The following is a 10,843-nucleotide window of genomic DNA, read 5'->3' as shown; positions in this document are numbered from 1 at the left end:
TTAAAACTGTCTTTTCTTTCCTTTTTTTTTTTTTTAAATGTGGGTGCTCTAAGATTATTTCTTTTATCGCAGTCTTAGTTTTGTCTTTCTGTACTTCCACTGCCTACAAACAACTTGCCAAGAATACATGTGCTATGTGACTAGACTGGATCCATAATAGAGAAATTACTCAAAAACTGGACTTTGAATCTCTGTTGTTTAAATCCCAGTTACCAGCCGATTATAACCCCAACAGAGACAAACTGTCTCCTTTACATAATGCTTTTGTTAACTCCTCTGTATTCAACGCCATGTGGATACATTCAAGCTACTGCTTTTTTCTGGATGGGCTCCTCTAGCCTGTCTGAACTTTTATTCTGCCCCTGGAGACAGTCACAGCTAAAATTCAGTCCAAATTGGGAAGACGTAGCGTAGCAGCTCTTGAGACCAGCCATCAAATAGCTTATATACATATAGCATACCTTTCTTAGTGAGTTTGGACCACTATTACAGCAAGTTAACGAATATCTGGGATAATGAAGATATTTATCCAAGTAATTTGGGCAAATCAATCAAAGCATTTCCTCTAATATCTCTCCTAGCCACACACTCCCCATTTTCTTCTCTCAGAGCATGTCTGAAACTGGCATTCATGCAAATTTACTGGGGGAACACTGAGAATTTGTCCTTCAGCATCGTGTGAGCTTCTGGATGTGTTTTGTGCGAGAGAGTTGTCATTTGCCTGGAAGTTCCCATAGTGAATTTATTGGTCTTCTGACGTTCCTGGCGCCAGGTCTGCATTCCCATAAAAGAAGCCAGAAGAAACTTTGGAAACAGAACCTTTATAGTATCCACATATTGGGCCATATTCAACTCCAAAGTCAGCAGGTGCAACTCCCATTGATTTCAGTGGGAATTCTGTCTGCTTACGCGGGAGCTGAACTTGGTCCATAGCATCTGGGCATCTTTCCCAAAAACTCTCTTCACTGAATGCAGGGAATGAACCAAAGCTTAATACGCTTCTCTGCTGTCCCCAGGAAAGGAATCAGTCTGGCTTTTTAAGAGATTGTAGGGAAAAAAATACCTGCTAGCCTTGCAAAGCTGCTGTTGCCGTTGTACCCCGGTGTGAATATCTCAAGTGTTCTCATGAACTCACACTTCCCCTTGTTTAAAGATTGTCTGTCCAAGATCACCTCCTTTTTTGAGGCTTGAAAGGAAGAATTTATTTAGTCTCCTTTTTTTTTTTTTTTTTTCCACAGCACCCTATTTGTTATGGAATGATTTTTAAATGTCACTGAAAAAAACTTCTAATGCAAATGCTTTAAGAAAGAATCTTTCCTGAAAAGGAACGTGATTTTGCCTGAAGAAATGCTCTTTCTGCCAAGTCATCTTACATAGAAAAATACCCAGTTGCATTAGATAATATTTTACTTAAATCCCTCAGAGGGGAAGAAAAACTCTCAGGTGTATTTTAAGACCCTCACTCTTTAGGATGTGCCGTTGAAACTGAACATATGCTTAAGTGCATTCTTAAATAAGACAGTTTTGAATAAGGTCTTACATAACTGTTTCTTTATACCAGAGGATTTGCATTTTGTAGTATTTGCTACAGTAAGTGTAGATGAATTTAAATAGTATTATAATCTCTAGGCAAAATTACATGTGGGTTAAGGCATGAGATTCCCATTCGTCAGCAAAACCTGGTGAGAGCAGATTTTTCAGGGGGATGTCCATCATCGTAGGGGCAGGATCTTATCAGAGAAGGCCATTCTCACAAGAGTTTGGCATAGATTAGTTTACGGAAATTCAAGATAAACTGCCGAGCGAGATAGGAGGATGTCTGGCTACTTTCTCCTCCTTCTCGATCCAGATGGAAATAACTGAGATGTGGCCACGTTGTTACCTGCTCAAGTCAAGTTGTCAAAATGTTCCTCCAGTCATTTAGTTGCACCATATTCACTGTCAAATATGCCTTTGAAAAATCCTCTCGTAGGCTTCTAGTTGGCATAAATCTGCCCGCGTATGTTTATGAAATGTTATTTTCACTTTTCAGCACACAAATTTGCAGGAATTTTCCTGAGGAGGCAGCAGGGGTGGTTCTACCCAAGAGAGACGTCCTGGTGAGAAAGCAAGCTGTGTGGCAGCGGTGCCGGGGAGATGCGAGCTATTTTCTCCCTTTCTTTCTTTCTAGGTGCTGGTTTTTCCTTTGCTCCACTCCCAATACTCATAGTAGCAGCTATTACTCACAAATCAAACAAAACCGTGCCATAATTGTGGGGTCTTTTAATCGACTCTTAATTCAGATTACTGTCTTTTGTAGGTGAACCCCCTGGTGTAACATATTGGCTTTACAGTCTCAAAGATCACGAGTAAGTTCATAGAAGATGCACCCCTGTCCGGTGTGTTGAGGGGAAACCATGGCAGAGGGCCAATTGCCTGGAGCAGGAGAAAGGATTTCTACAAAGTGCCTTTCTCTGAGGAGCCAGACGGCAGGACTGTGTCATTCAGCAGGGCTACTCAGTGCATTGCGCACCTTAAAGATACTATTTAACTAGTAAAATATATTAAAGGACTATCAACTTTTTCGACAAAGCCAGAAGAAACATGACCACAATGCTCAGGAAAAAAAGTCTTAAGTTTTCTGAGTCAAAAGATGGAAGAAGCAATGCTCGCATATGTGGTCCATAAAGGAGCCTTTTTCTCCTCACACTTTTTATGCTGGTGGTCCTCAGCACCATTCTGCATCAGCTTAAGCCAAAGATTTCCTCGCTAGAAATATTTGTGCAGAGCCTGGCGTGGGGAGAAAAGTATGTTATAAATCATCTTGTGATTTTACCGGGTCTGAAGTACCTCAAGAAGAGGCTTTGAAGAGTATCAGCTGTCTGGAGGGCGTCATTGCTCTCGAAGAACAAGAAGAGCGGACCTGTACAGTCACTTTTTTCCCTGGATCCCATGCATTAATTCTGACATTTAAACATTGAAGCCTCCTGGCTTCAGTGTCCCCACGCAGCACAGCACGAGCCACTCTGGCTGTGCTCATGATACAGTAGTTTTATCACATGTACTGCAATATTGTCCCTTGTAAAGCATAACACTCTTGAGTAGGCATAGTAAACTGAAAACAATCAAGATCTTAAAGGGTAATATGTTTTTATGTGTTTAGTAGCTTATGGCGCTATATAACTTCAGAGCCCAAATGCAGCAGTGGCCTCTCCAAACCACGCTATTAATATCGTATAATGAGCAGTACAGCTAGTCCTGAATTCTGGCACACCAGAGGGTGATTTCCAGCACTTCCAGTCCCTGGTAAAACTGCTATCCTCTCTGCTGCATTTGTGCTGGGCTTGCGCTGGGCAACGCTGCTCAGGACTGTGGTGGTGTCGTTGTGACTGAAGGAGAGTTTTCCACACTGATGCTGCTGTAACCAAAGATGGGAATTTGGCTTTTTGCTGCCTCGGGATTACCTGAATTGCAATAGAAGATAAGTTTTCAACCACAGCATAAGTTTTGTTTGCTCGTGGAACCCCTCCAGGATTTTTTCCTCTAAGAACTGGCTCTCCTCTACACTTTAATCCCGAGTCAGGACACGAAGCTTGCACAGTGTGACCTGACAGGTCCCCGTAGCACGAGCAAGGCTTTGGGCATCATACCCAAGCCCCCTGACAGAATCAACATTTTTGACAACTTTATTCCCTTCTGCCCCAGCGAGAGCGCTTCTGGAAGTCAGCTTGTCCGTGTTCACACAGGGGATAATCAGGAAAAGCTGGGAGCTGTATTGCAGTGTAGCCAACAGCCCTTTCCCCACCAAACGTAGGTGTGGATGATGCTTCTCCCAGCTCTGGCATTCGACACCTCTGCAGCCTCTGGACTTTTGTAACGGTCCAGAGAACAGACCATGTCTCCATCTTCCCATCTGCTCCCTGAGAATATCTGGAAATTAAGGTTAAAATCTGCCTTGCCTTTGGGCTTTGCTTTCCTCTGCCTCTCTGTAGGAGTCACAGGAGCATCATGCCTAGAGCAGCCTCCTGGCACTACACAAGCCTTAGCAGCTGATCATGGATTTGCGTGCCCTGAAACCTTTCCTGAGATTCCGTGTGAAGATGCCTGTAGAAGGACTCAAAAAAAAAAAAAACCCCAAAAAAAAACCCAAACAACAAACCAACCCCAAAACAAAAACAACAACAACAAAAAACCCCACACAAAACTCAAGAAACACCCAAAACCCAACAACCCCAAAAAATCTTTTGGAGAAGGTTTCCAAGATCCCTATTGGAAAGCCAGACCAAGCTCAGCTTGAATTACTCATGCAGTTTTATAGGGCACTGCTGTAGTTATGAAAAGTGGATTTGAAATTACTCTTTTTTGGAAGGACGGCTGAGCAAGCAGCAGCATTGTGACTGCAATGCATCCCTTATTTGCCATCAGTAAGAGGTGCGTGAACAGCAGTAGCAATATTTGTACAATGCATTGCCACTTCAGAAAATTTGGTTTCTGGTAATAAACTGTCACATATGTGAGGCTAACACAAATTAAGTCTGTGATACACCAAATGTCATCACATTTTCAAATTGAGAGCATCTTGCTCTGAAAATCTCTTTCATTTTGGGTTCCCAAATACCTGAAAACAGCTCTCCTGCAGCAAACGTGTCCCAGCACCTGGGCAGCGAGCACAGGACAGAATAGAATAGTAAAGAACAGCTTTTTTTCCCCATTAGTGGTATTTTCCTCCTTCCCACAGTAATTGGAATTCAGATAGTGTTAATGTTCCCATTCTTATGTTAAAATTAATAGTAGACTGCTGGTATTTCAGCTAGACATTAATTGTATAATATTCATACGACAAATGCTATTAGTTTTAGAAATCTTCCAGATAAACTTATATAAATTTGTCACCACAAACCCATGAAAAAATTTTCATGCATATTGATTAGGGCTTCTCTGTAGCAATGCCAGAATCCTGAATAGTCCAATGGTAGCTGCCTGCTTCTAAATAAAGGAGAATATCCAGCTGTATCACTCCACTCTTTCAGTCTTTTTTTTTTCTTTTCATTTTAAGCCCATCATTGCTCACCAGTATGTAACACTGAATGAATTACCTTCATACCAGGACTTACTTCCACAGAACACGTTGTATAACAGGTTAATATTTTACAGCTATTATCTGAGTATTACTTGAATTTGAGTGACTAGAAAAGGAGAATACATACAGGTCTTCCGTAGAGATTTGCCGAGTGGCTGGTATACACTTTCCAAAAACAGAGCTCTGTCGCAGGAGCTCTCAAGGCCTTTCCAGCCACAGGAAACTCCGTGAGCCCACTTCACCCCTGACGAAACTTTACCGGTAGCAGCATAACAGCAGTTTTCCAGCGGCCAGACCCTGAGCTGAGCTACGGGGCTTCACGTGGGAGGGAAAACAAAATAATTGCAGATGTGTGTCGGGGGTGGGAGGGAAGGTGCAGCTTTATGTGATGTACCAGCACCATCCCACCAGTCGCATCCTGGCCCGTCCTTGCCAACCCCTGTCTCCTCTGGGCCCCCCGCTACTGTTCACATTCACTATGAACCATGAACGAGCACCTTAGAGGTCCTCTGTACTTCTGAGATTTTAGAGAGAAGCACCAACCGCTTCCTCCCTTTACCATACACTCACAGGTATATTCTTATTCCCCTCTGCTCGCCCCTCTAGCTAGGTTTTCTCATCATCCACACCTGCACATTACCTTCAGACACCCTGCCCTGGGCTGCACATCAGAGGAGATCCCCACCTGGCATAAACTATCAGAGATCCATTGAAGTCACCTGTCTGATGACCTTCCTGGATATTCTATTGTAAAAACTTCACAGCATGTTTGATTGTTATGCTATTTGCATTAGTTACAAGCCAGATGTTAGGATCATTATTCTGTTGTTTCTTGAAGATTGTACCAACTATTCTTTTCTTCCAGACCTCCACTATCTCCTCAGCTCTTCCATGGCTTACCCAAACAAGTGTTTGAAGGGTGAACTTATTTTCAAGGCGAGCGTGCAGTTTTAATCCAACCCTCTTCTATAAAAGGATGCACCAGCCTGACCACAAAGTGCAAATTGGTTTGGTAAAAAACATACTTAAGAAAGCTTTTTTCCTAAAACAATCAGAAGGTGAAACTACTTATTTTAGTAACTGGAAATGTTGGATATTAAGGCAAATAAGTATTTAGCAGGGTACAAATTCCCAGAAACTCATAGACCTCAACTCTGTTCATGACCGTTAGAAAATGACTTTCACAAATGCTCTGCAACGCTTTGTGTAACCTGAGTTTCCCCATTTCCCTTCATTGTATTCCTTTGTGCAATTCAAATTTGTAAATCATTCCAGGAAACTTTTTATTAACTCACAAGAGCCCTCCAAGACAACATCCTGTAATTTCCACTGGTCTGAGTCAGACCTAGTCGTATCAGCTCAGAAATATCCATGACCTTTTTGTGTCATTTTTCTCCTGGTGATCACAGAAAGCCAAAGGAACTTCTGCATAAAGTTCTGCTCTGTGATTTTGAACAGGAAGGTTTTGCCCGTTCTTGCAGCCCAGCTGAATTCACACTGAATAATTTCATTATGCCTCTGTAAATTCCCCTTACAGCTTAAAAGGCACCGAGCATTTTTCTTTCATTGATTACAGCTGAGTAGTCTAACGCAGCTGCATTTCAATGGAAGTGAAGTGATTCCTTTATATTATAGCTATTTTGCTAAGAGCATATGGTGTGAGGTGGATAAAAAGGACAATATTGCAGACAGCCGCAGCAGAACCTCATCTATCATACTCTGAACCTCCCGTAGCACAATTTTTATGTCTCTCCATCGTTAGCCGACTCCTCCTTGCTGGGATGTGCAGTAACAGGAGCACTTGCAGTGTCCCCCAAGCAGCTCAGCCATCAGGTCTTCTGCTTCATTTCGACCCCGGCTCAGCAGAACCCATTTCCTCTCCAAAATCAAGAAGTGCCGCTACATTATGGCTGTAGGGGAAACGTTAATGAGGGTGGCTGTGTTTTCCTATCCTCTCTTTGCAGTGTTACCACCAAGCAGCCAAGGTACCCCATGGGGGAGCTGCTATTGATTTCAGAAGGGACTGGTGGCACAGGGATGTGGGAACCTCTGTCCCACCAGAGCCACCAGATGAACTTTCGCTGTGAATATGACCCTGGCAATGAACCACAGGCTTCAGGGCAGCCCTTTGCACAGTGGGCTCATGTTTTATTTCTGGCAACCCCTACTGCAGACCATTCACTAACGCATCCGAAACCACCTCCTGACAAACACGCTGCTTCCCAAGAAAGACAGAAACTCATCCTCTTTTGTTTTCATCCGTTTTCACAGCGTACTTCTGTGGAGCTTGACTGACGTTTGAATAAGCCCCAGGAGAATTATACCTAGGACGTTTCTACTAAATATTGCCGTTGCAGTAGGAGGGTGCAAACGCAAGGGAGGCATTTGGAAGAGGCTTGTAAACAGTTGCCTTGGTACTACCTAATTAGAGTGTTACATTGTCTGGTGGGATCCACTCCCAGGAACGCTCATAGCCTGGATTAACTTTTCCAGAGCCAGGGTGGTAGACTACAAGCAGTCAAGATCCAGAAATCATCTGTAAAAGGAGTTGAGTTGCTTTGAATCTCTACCTGGGGGCTTTTTTACTGGTGAGCGGAAAAGCAGTTGTTTAGCCTGATACTAAGGCAGCTGTGACTGCATAATTGAGGGGTCCAGGTTCTTTAATAAGAAAAATTGTCATTTATCCTCCGTCTGTGGGGTTGCTCATGTGGGATCAGCGTGGGCCAAGGAACCATTTCCAGAGGAGGATTTGAAAGTCCTGGGTTTTGTCTTCTAAGCTTGCTTTTGACCTGTTTGGCAACCTTGGCCAAGACACTTCTGCCCTTGTTCATACTCTCTATGTTGTATTTTCCTGGTCCTGAGGCTCTGCAGGTGTCCCTGTCTGTACAGGAGCCAAGGCACACTGAGGTGCTGCTGCAGCTCAGGGTAAAACACACACACACTGACATACACACGGTAATCTGTCTAAGGACATTTCAGGACCATATCGCCTGGGTACCATTTGTAGCATCCTTTCTTTGACACGGCCATAAATTCTTCCATAGATCTTATCTATGGTCAAAATAAGCTTGTGCTTTTTGGCTCTTTTTTTTCAGTTCTTTTATTCACCCGATCTATCACACTTGCTCATGTCAGCACCCGTTATTCCTCCAGATCCTCCTATGGTTGTGGAAGAGCCATCAGGTGAGTACGTTCTGAGCTGCTTCCTTCTTCAGAACTAGTCAATGGCTCAGTACTTGATACTTGAACACAGAAATCACGTGTCCGCCAGCTCTGCTATCAGGGAATATGGTAGTGCTTCGTCTCTGAATACTCTAAGGGAAAAAGGCTACTGATTTCCTCCTCGGTTAGAATTCCTGGGAACTTTCTGGAAGTCTTTCCTGGACGAAGGACTGCTGAGAATGCAAATGCTGGTACCTGAGGCTGGATAGAAGATGTTGTGCAGGAGTTATCCCAGAAAAGGAAAGGAAGTGTTCTTATCCCTCAATAGAGAATCCACAACATCGGGGGATCTTTCCCGTGCAAAGGATCAGACCCGACTTAGGACACAGGAAAGATCTCATTAACACAGCCTAGCCATTTATTGCACATACTAATTACTTACTTAATGGTATTGCTATTTGATTATTTAATGGCTCTAGCATCCCTTTTGATCATGCTTTTGTACATGCTTAAGTGTAAAAATTTCCAATTAATTAAATGGCTTTAGATGTCATATTACTATTTTAAATAAAAAGGACAGAGGTTAAAGATAGCTATTTGACTAAGTTCTGGGATTCCTGAGATTTTTTAAGTTTGTTTGCTGAGTTACAGAGGAGAAGTATTTCTAGGTTCTGAATTCTGAATGTACAGAGGGAAAAGTGCCGGGAACCCAGCTCAGCCCACAAAACCAAGAGTGATGTTCCTATGGGGCTTCTGATAACCATCTTTGTGAAAATTCTAGATGATGTAATTTCAGCAACTTTCCCTTCCATGATTTTTTTTTTTTTTTGTCTATAATGGCAGCTGAATTGTTGCTGCGTGTATTTAAAGCAATTTAAAAAGTACCAAAACCATCAAAATGCAAACTAAAAGTAACACAAACTTGACACCACAGATCTGAGTGTGAGCTCATCCAACATAATGTCCACTGAAATTTAATCAATTCCACAATAAATTCTTTTATTAATGAGTAGCTGATTGGATTTGGGTTCTACAAGTTGACATGTGTGAGTCCACCTGCCAATTTTTTTGTGGCTTTAACCATTATATTTTAAAAGGTTTTTCCTCTCTCTCACTTTACATCATTATGAAAAAAACCCCACATGAAGAACAAAAGGAAACTACCTAAGTGACCGCACAGTGGAAACACTGAAACCAAACACCCTGTCCGCAAAGTGATATCGAATGAACCAAGTAAGCAACCTGGAAAGAAAGAGAGAAAAGCATACTGCTTATCTGTTTCAGTTTGAGTAATCTTAGACGTTATTTTCGACCACAGCAAAAATCAGTCAGAAAGGCAATTTTAAGAAGCTTTTAAAAAGATGTGAGAGGACTCCGGTGGAGTCACTCCCGATTCACCCCAGCGAGAGCCGAGTCGGGCTCGGCCAGGTCAGGCTGTGTCCCTCCTCCCTTGGAGCCCGAGATGGCAAAATTTGGGATGTTTGCTTGCTCGGTCTGAAACGATTTCTTTATATTGGTGTTGAGTGAGTCACTAGCCAGGAACTGCATATCATGCGGACCATATGCAGGGAGCTGCAAAGATCTGACTCAGAGATGTAAATCTGTGTCGTGGTGAGGCACCGGGGGGGTTAGCGACACTTTATTCTTTCCACCTTTTTTGCTGTTGTGAGGGTGGCAAAAAAAAAAAAAAAACCAAACCAACAACCTTTTTTCGTTTTAGGGATGTTTACTTTGGGAGATAATCAATTTATTCTTTGAGATTTTGATCAGAGGTACGCGGAAAATGCGCCGGAGCTCGGATGCTCCCCGGGTCAATCGCCCACAGAAAAATCCCCGGAGGTCTCTGGTGCTGCGCTGAGCGGCAGCGAGATGATACGTGAATCCGATCGCTCGCATTCCTCTCGCCGGGACCACCCACATCCGATGGGAGCCGTGGAGGCATGGAAATCATTTTGCTTGCGCGTGTGTGTGTGTCTGAGCCTGTAAACCTCAGAGCTACAGGAGCCGGGCTCAATTTTGGGGCACAAAAAGCTAAGGCCAAGCCACCGCGGGTCGGGGATGACTCGGTGGGCTGCCGAGAGGTGCCCGGTGCTGCCCGGCTCCCACGGGGTGCCAGGGGGTTTGGTGGTGGGGACCACCTGGGTGGCTTTTCCCAGCTCCTTGGCCTAGGGCTGCTCTTGGTGCCCAGCACCCATGGGTCTCCCTCCAGGTCCCGATCCCACCCGGGCGAGACTCCGCTCCGGTTTTTTAGGGCGCCGCATATTTTGTTCATGACATACTGGACTGTCTGGGGGTTCACGCCAAGAAGTGGGGTGGACTTCGCTTCGGGAAACCTGGATCCTTATTGAAAAACTCTCATTCATCCAGAGCAAAGAGAGGGAAAAAAAAAACCACCCGGCTGCAATGCCTGCAGGCAGGCTCTGCTCCGCTATATATAGTTGCTGTTTATTTTACACCAGTTTACTGCACCGTACCACCGAATGGCGAGGCAGATTTGTCTGGGTGCGGGCTGTCTCCACCTTGGCTACCTATACTGATGCCAGCGGGCTTTGCCTGGGGTCCTTTGTTTTGCTTTGACATGTGGAATTATTGCCTGATAAAATATTCTGATGCTGAGGGAGG

Source organism: Charadrius vociferus, unplaced genomic scaffold (genome assembly GCF_000708025.1).
Source record: "Charadrius vociferus isolate BGI_N301 unplaced genomic scaffold, ASM70802v2 scaffold190, whole genome shotgun sequence".
NCBI classification, from domain to species: domain Eukaryota; kingdom Metazoa; phylum Chordata; class Aves; order Charadriiformes; family Charadriidae; genus Charadrius; species Charadrius vociferus.
This window is presented reverse-complemented; position numbering follows the sequence as displayed.